Source organism: Coenobita brevimanus, chromosome 14 (assembly GCF_032717465.1).
Source record: "Coenobita brevimanus isolate Jiangsu-jjx chromosome 14, ASM3271746v2, whole genome shotgun sequence".
Lineage (NCBI taxonomy): Eukaryota > Metazoa > Arthropoda > Malacostraca > Decapoda > Coenobitidae > Coenobita > Coenobita brevimanus.
In genome coordinates, this window is record NC_136967.1 from 17968014 (window position 1) to 17976664 (window position 8651).

Below are 8651 nucleotides of genomic sequence, written 5' to 3' on the forward strand. Positions count from 1 at the left end.
AAGATAACTAGATCTGATGTGAGAGGTGTAAGACTGAGAGGAAGACCACGAATAGGATGGATGGACAGTGTGAAGAGAGCCCTGGATGCGAGAGGGATGTCTGTTGAGCAAGGAAGAGTGGCTGTGCGTGACAGAAATAAATGGAGAGAAATTGTGAATGAATAAGTGATGACGCAGCCCTGAGGGGATATTCTCCCGCTTTTGGTCTGATCAGCTAGTCAGGTCAGGTGCGGGTAAGGGGATGGGTCTGTTATGATGTGGCAGGGGTAAACCAGTTCTGCTGTCGGGCCCTGCTGTGGATGTCACTGATTGCATTGCGCAGTTGACCCTTGTGCGTTGTGATGCAGTGAGGATCTGTCCGTTCTCCCCTTTGGGGCTAAGATGCGAATAAATGTGTTTGAATGGATGAGTAAATGGAGAGTGAGTCGTCCTGTCTCGGCTACCTCCCTTTCCTTGGGGGAAGCAGCCTAGGTATATAGATAGATAGATAGATAGATAGCATGGTGGTGTTTCTCACTTTTCCTGCCAGTTTTAACTGGATGGTTTGGGGGCGGGGGGAGCCTTCTTGCATTACTATCCTAATCCTTCAGCATATAGAATTAGATCTCGTAGTCATAGTCTACTCTGTAACAATCACCCTCAAAAGGACCATAAGGTCTGTTGGTGTTTGCTTTCCTTTGTACTCCTTTGTACTCTGTTTTTTCCCCTCTCATCCTTCTTTCTTTCCGTTAGCTATTCCTTTTTCTATGCCTCTCCTCCATCACTCACTCTGTGCATTGGTAATCTTGCTTCCTTCCTTCGCCCTCTCCATTTTTATATACTTTTTTCCCCCTCACACGCCTCTCTTCTTTCACCCTTATCTGTAACTATTTGTTCCTCTTTCCTTCGCCTTCTCCATCCTTCCATTCTTCTCTCCGTCCGTGTTAGGTCTCTCTTCCTCAGTCTCCCCTTTCCCACCCCTCCTGTCTCTTGTCATTCCCTCCTTCCCATCTCGCTCTCCATTTTCGTTTTGCCTCTCCCTGCTTCCCCTGTTCCTCAACTCCTGCCGATTACTGTTTATATCCCGTCTCTTTTCCTTTCCCTGTTTTAGTTCTTCCTTTTTCTGTACCTCCCCTTCGTCATTCTCCCAACTCAGTGCTAATTTTTCTTTCCTTCTTTTCTCCTTAATTGTTTGTATTCTATTTCATTTACGTACATTTCTTCACTCATCCTTATTAGTTAAGTGCGTTCCCATTTCTTTCATCTAATCCAATATCCTTCCTTCTTTCTATTTCCATTTTTTATTCTTCTTCCCTTCGCTACCTTCTTCACTACCTTCTACTCACTTACTTTTGTCTCTCTCTCTCTTCTACTTCTCTATCGCTCTCCCAAACCATATCTATTTATTCCCCTTTCCTTCACTTTTTACTCTGTTTTTCCCTCATGTCTTCCTCAATTTTTGTATCATTTTTCCCTGCGTGCCCTTTTTCACACTCCTTCTTCTCCCTTCTCTTGATCTCAATCCCTTCACTGTCCCTATCCATTGCTATTTATTGCTGTTCCCCTCACTTCACCCACCGTCCCCCCCTCTTTCTTCCGATCTATTTTTATGCTTTTTTTTTTTTTTTCATGTCTGTCCCTCAGCTCTTCCCCCTTCCATGCCCTTCACTTCATCTCTCTCTATACCTCCTCTTTTTTAATCTCACTGGATTCGTCTTCCATTCATCCCAACCTATATCGTTCTGTACTTTCCATTTTTGTTGCTTTTCCATGCATACTCTTCGTCACTCTCTTTTCCACATTTCCTTCATCTCTCTCACTTACCTCCTCTCCTTCATTCTCCTTGTGCATTGTTTTTTTTCTTCTCTTTCCCCCCCATCTCTCCCACAGTCTTTCTTTTCTTTCCGCCAGCCATTCTAGTATTCTTTTTCACAGCGTACCCTTCTTTCTCGCCTTCCTTTCCCATCCCTTCATCTCTGCCATTGCCTCTTACCCTTCATCTTCCCTCACCATTGCTATTCCTACCCCCTGCTCCTCTCTCTCCATTTTCCATCACTCCCTGCCTCGCCTATTCAGTCTCCCTGCACATTCCTGTTCCCCTTCCCTTCTCACCTCCAGTAATGCTCCCTTACCTCCTCTCCTCTCTATCCATCCCTTCTTCTCTGTCCTCCCTCCCATCCTTCTACCATTTCCTTCTCTCCCCTCTGTCTACCCATCCCTCCTCCCTACCATCACCCCGTTCTCCCTCATCTCATGCCTACCCTTCTCTCCACCTCTTCATTCTTCCCTGTCTCTCCTACATCTTTCCCTCCTTCCTATCCATCCTCCATTTCTTCCCTCATCCTACCTTCCCTTCTTTCGTTCTGTTTGCTCCCTCCTCTCTTCTTTCCTTTCCTTCACCCTACTCTTCCCTCTTACTCTCCCTTTTTCCACACTCATACGTCTTCTCCCTACCCTTTTTTCCTCCTCCATCTCCTCCTCCTCCACAGTTAATTATCTAGAAGAAAATAATTAAATATTCGCGATGTGGAATCAGACATCGTCGTTCATGCTTAACTAGCTTACTGGACTTCTTTCATTATGTTTACTTTAATCATATGACGACTCAAGAGCAGTAGATATACCGGTAATTTATCTCGTCTTTCAGCAAGCATTTAACAGTTCATCACAAGCGTCTCGTAAGCACAACAGAAGCCTGTGTAATAAAAGCAAATACGCAGAAATGGTTACAACACTGGCTTTCAGACCGAAGACAGCGATTTAAGATAAACGGAAAGGAATCAAAGTGGCGTAATGTGATTAGTGGTGTTCCCAAGGGCTCAGTACTTGGACCGATACTTTCATTATCTACATAAACATACATATGTGCCAAAATTACTTAACTTGTGATGAGTTTGTTATAATATTGGTGGAATCGATGCGCCCTTTTAGTAAAGAATTAACTTGTTGAGTCCGAACTGGTGAGCAACTTTGGCTTTCTTCTCACCTCCGTCAGTCGACGTTATTACGTCTAAGTTTTGGGTGTAATTTACCAACGGCTTCTTCTTCTTCTTCCCGTCCCTCGAAGAATTTGTAGGCTCAGGAGGGTTATGATCGGCCATGGTAGCACTGAGCAGGTGGAGGAAGCACGAGGGAAAAAAAAAAAAAAAAATCCTCTCACTTCTCCGGAACAGCAGGCCAATAACAGAGAGACGATTCGCTCAAGAGCGCGCATCCTTCATGCATAGTGCGGGAGGGAAGAGCTGTGATTGGTTTACAATAAGTGTTATGCATGAATATGATTGGTTTAGTAACTGTCATGCTTCACTACGATTGGTTAACACCCGGCTAGATGCGCGGGCTTGAGGTAATGGCGGCGCATATTACACGAGGTTTCGGAAAAGCATTACTTTTGAGGCTGCATTCGCAAATTTAGTGAAATGTACGAGCTGGTGATACTGCAAACTGTTGCATGATGTAGCCGTGTATTATGAATCTGCTGTTTAGGAGATTCCACTGTAATGGAGCGGGGAGTGGTGTACTGTTATACATTAAGGTAAGATCTTATCCAGACATAATTCTTAGGCCCTCTACCAATAACACTGACATACGCACCTCTATGGTCTCACATTTTATTCTTCTGCCGTACACACTCATCTCACACATACACTCCTATCATGTAATTGACATACACACACACTTACACAGAAAATACACACACACACACACACACACACACACACACACACACACACACACACACACACACACACACACACGCACGCACACAGAAATGCAAGCAAGCACTCAAACCTTTACTACAGTAACTTCTTTTTTTTTTTCCCCAAGTTGTCATTCCTTTTCGTGTATCATTTACAATTCTAGACTTTACTGTCATTGCATGGGAGAAAAACAATGTTTGCCATGCATTCCCTGCTTGCCGTAGATCAACCCTTTCACTACGAGATGTCTTCCACAAGCTGAGTAAAAATATCTGGCGGTAACAAAGATAGAGTTACAAAGACGTCCCTGGCAAGAAGTCATCTGTGGAATTTGTTTGTAGCCCCTCTGCGAGATGTCTCCCTTAAGCAGAGTAAAATCGTCAGACGGTAACCAGGATGAAATATTATTTAAGCGTCACTTTAATGAAGGGGTTAATGGACACTGTTATTACTGTAGCCTCCTCACTGCGAGAAGTCTCCCCAAAGCTAAAGATCATCTGGGAATAACAAGAATAGAATCTAAGGGTTATCGTACTGAGGAGGTTAACACGGTCGGGTTCGTATGACCCACTCCCAGCTGAATAAAACTGGTTGTTGTACCTGGAATACAATAGTAAAGTTGCCCTGACTATGAGCTAGTTAATGAAAAGGAAGACAGCGATATTTGCAGTTGCCCTCAGTTTATTCAGGTAGTGCCATAAGGAGAGTCCAGCGCGTCGTGTTAACAACCTCAATGCCTCTAAGGGACATTCAAAGGTAAAATTGGAGCTTTCACATTCTTTGATTTACGTTCCAAAAACAGCAATAATATCTTTCCGCTTTTCCCACCTTATGCTTGATACAGTGGGAACCGAATTTTGATGATGATAAGGATGTGGATGAGGAGGAAGAGACGGAGAATTATGATATGGATAATGATGATGATGATGGTGATGATGATGATGATGATGATGATGATGATGATGATGATGATGACGATCATGATCATGATGGTGATGATGATGATGATGATGATGATGATGATGATGATTAGGAAATGTAGGCGGAGTAGGAGTAGGAGGAGATGTAAGAGAAGGAGGAGGTAGAGGAGGAGGAGAATGGTGACGATGACGACGACGATGCTCATAACAGTGATGACAACCAGTTCACTGTTTCCCACATCTGCTTTACAAAGTGCTACACAACACAGTGGTCTTCCTGTGCTTACGTGTATGCTCGTTGGTATGGCAGGCTCTTTGTTGGACGATTTTATTCAGTCGCCGAACTACGACGGCCTGCTTTTATTATCATTATGATAATAATAATAATAATAATAATAATTATTATTATTATTACTACTACTACTACTACTACTAGTAGTAGTAGTAGTAGTAGTAGTAGTCGGTAGTAGTAGTAGTAGTAGTAGTAGTAGTAGTAGTAGTAGTAGTACTATTAGTACTACTACTACTACAACTACCACCACTATTACTACTACTACTTCCGTTATTATCATTACTATTTTTATTATTCCCAGACAGTTTTAATCAGCTTACAAGAGACTTTCGAGCTGGTTGGATGAAATACGAGTATACCCTAAGTCCATATCACTACGATGACACACTTTCTAGTTTATATTTATTTTTTCCAGACGATTTGATTCACCTCGGGAATATCTTTCAAACTGGAGGAGTTAACTTTTAGCCTTCACAATCCCCATTTATACGAGAGGTCTTTCATAATCAGAAGATAACAACAATAAGATCCAGTAATACGTCATCATACTAATGGGGTTAATAACTCCCTCAGTACCAGAGATCTATCGTAAGCTAAACAAAATCCTCCGAGTGCAATAAAAATTTAACAGAACAGACATCTCCTCCTCCTCCTCCTCCTTATCATCATCCACACCTCTTTTTCCACCCTTAAATGTGGTGAGAGAGGATTCAAAGAAAGGCAGGGAGAGAAAAAAGAAAGCTTTATAAGAATAAACTAACCAAAGCAACCTGAAATGAATGAGCCATTCTCTCATTTACTCATCATTCAAGCCCACGGACTCCTAACCACCTCACACACCTGCACATCCACACTTGGGCACTTCATACCACATATCGGTTAGAGTCATCCAGACGACTATCACTTCACCAGGACATAACAGATGCGCCAAACCCTTGTCATACACTGCTTCATACGAAATGCTTCCTACCAGCTCAAATCTGTCATTATCCTAGCCTCATCACTCTCCATACCACACTTTCGCACACTGCCATGGGTAACTTGTTATTCACTGGCTGTCTCTTGGGATGATTCATGTTGTTCACGAAACTTTTTAATTGGAATATTCACTGCCTTTTGAGACGATTCATGTGGTCCACGGAACTTGTTAATTCGAATAATCTCTGTCTTTTGATTCACGTTGCCTAAAAAACTTTTTAATTCGAATATTCACTGACTGTCTTTTGAAATGACTCATGTTCTTCACGAAACCTGTTAATTCGAATATTCACTGGCTGTCTCTTGGAATGAATCACGCTGTCCAATGAATTACGAAACGCAGCACCATAGGGAAAAAAAAAGTGTGACGCTGGTACTATCAGGCTCAGGACATGACAGATGCCACGACACTCACGATAATGGAATAAGGTATTAAGGAAGCCCGTGAGAGCTGGGTAAGGGAAGGTGTGGCAATGGGAAGTGTGGGTGGTTATTCTGGATGGCACTGGACATTCTCAGCGCCACTTCTTTAAAGATTTATTTCACACTTTGCACGTGAGTGTCCTCTCTAATATTACAGATGTGTGCTGTGTGGATGCTGAAATAATAAAAATGGCGTGCAAGGGAATGTCAAGGTGCAGAATCGAATATAAATCGCTAAAGAAGAGCAACAAAGTTCTTACATCACGTGGTCGTATTGTAGATGGCTCTGGAAATTTCGTAAGCTGGTAACGCTTGTTCCTTAGCGATTTGTTCTGACTATTACATCTTTTCATCCCATGTATAATAACTGATCCATAAACTCTCGACACTAAAAACATATTAATATAGACAACATATAAGGGTAACTTTTAAGGCGATATGTATATATTCAGTGTATATATATATATATATATAATGAGCGATTGGTGAAAAAGATAACTAGATCTGATGTGAGAGGTATAAGACTGATAGGAAGACAACGAATAGGATGGATGGACAGTGTGAAGAGAGCGCTGGATGCGAGAGGGATCTCTGTTGAGCAAGGAAGAGTGGCTGTGCGTGACAGAAACAAATGGAGAGAAACTATGAATGAATAAGTGATGCCGCAGCCCTGAGGGGATATTCTCCCGCATTTGGTCAGATCAGCTAGTCAGGTCAGGTGCGGGTAAGGGGATGGGTCTGTTATGATGTGGCAGGGGTAAACCAGTTCTGCTGTCGGGCCCTGCTGCGGATGTCACTGATTGCATTACGCAGTTGACCCTTGTGCGGTGTGGTGCGTCGAGGATCTGTCCGTTCTCCCCTTTGGGGCTAAGATGCGAATGAATGTGTTTGAATGGATGAGTAAATGGGGAGTGTGTCGTCCTGTCTCGGCTACCTCCCTTTCCTTGGGGGAAGCAGCCTAGGTATATATATATATATATATATATATATATATATATATATATATATATATATATATATATATATATATATATATACATATATATATATATATATATATATATATATATATATATATATATATATATATATATATATATATATATATATATATATATATATATATATATATATATATATATATATACATATAAGGCGCTGAAGAAAAACTACCAGGAAGTCTCCTACATGACAATGTTAAGGACGGTACTTTAAGTGGAATAGGAGGCTTCAGAGTTCTTTTTCCATAGCGATGTTTTGCACATTACACATTATCTCGTTTACTACTTTACATGGTTTTTATACCAACATAGTGTCCATCAGTAAAATACAAGTTAAGGTGTGATGTGCAAAATAAATCACTAGGTTAGAGATGTTAAGAAATTTCCTAGGCCAGAGAGATACGCTGCCCTGAGAGGTGTGGCAATATGTGATGTGACAGAGTGTGGTGTGATGTTTGTGATGTGGCGCTGTGTGGTGCGGCAGTGTGTTAGTGCGTGAGAGAGAGAGAGAGAGAGAGAGAGAGAGAGAGAGAGAGAGAGAGAGAGAGAGAGAGAGAGAGAGAGAGAGAGAGAGAGAGAGAGGACGATTATAAATATCAAATTAGCAGAAAATAAAGATTAATTCAGTGTTAGAAAAGAATGTGACAAAATTTTCCACGTACTGCGCCTTCAAAACTTATATGTGTAGCAGACAACTGTGTTTACGACCTTCAGAAAAAAAAAAAATGTAGATATGTACTTAGAGACCGAAATGTGCATAGTGTATGCGTCGGGAAAAATGTACATATATCATTTTGGTGAAGACAGAAAGGCGTTGGGCTACATAAATTACATAGCAGTCAATTAATTAATTAATTCATTCATTCATTCATTCATTGATAAGACAGTAATCAGATAAAGTAGGTACAGAGAGGAAAGACGGGAACTGGATAATCGTAGGTGGGGAGAAAGCGAATGTGAGGCGGACGTTAAGGAAGAGAATATACGTCACTGGAAAGAAACACTTGCACACTACCCACCGCACTGGATGCTTACGTCACGCCCACAGATACCCGTCACGGCATCATTATCACCTCGTCACCTTAAAGGACGTCTCTGAAAATCATCATCATCAACGAAAGAAAATAGATAGACAGATTGATCGATAGAGAGGTAGACAGGTTAATATGTGAACGTATGTATGTGTAAAATAGTTCCCACACATGTACGAGTGTACATCCGCTCATGCCAATCCAAGTGCTTACAGAGGTCAAGTGTTCAGCCCGGTAACTCAGGTCAAGCAGTGTAATCAGTCTAATGAGCTAGTTAATGCCCCCTGATCAAATTAAGAGCGGTATTTAATTTAAGGAGCGGTTGT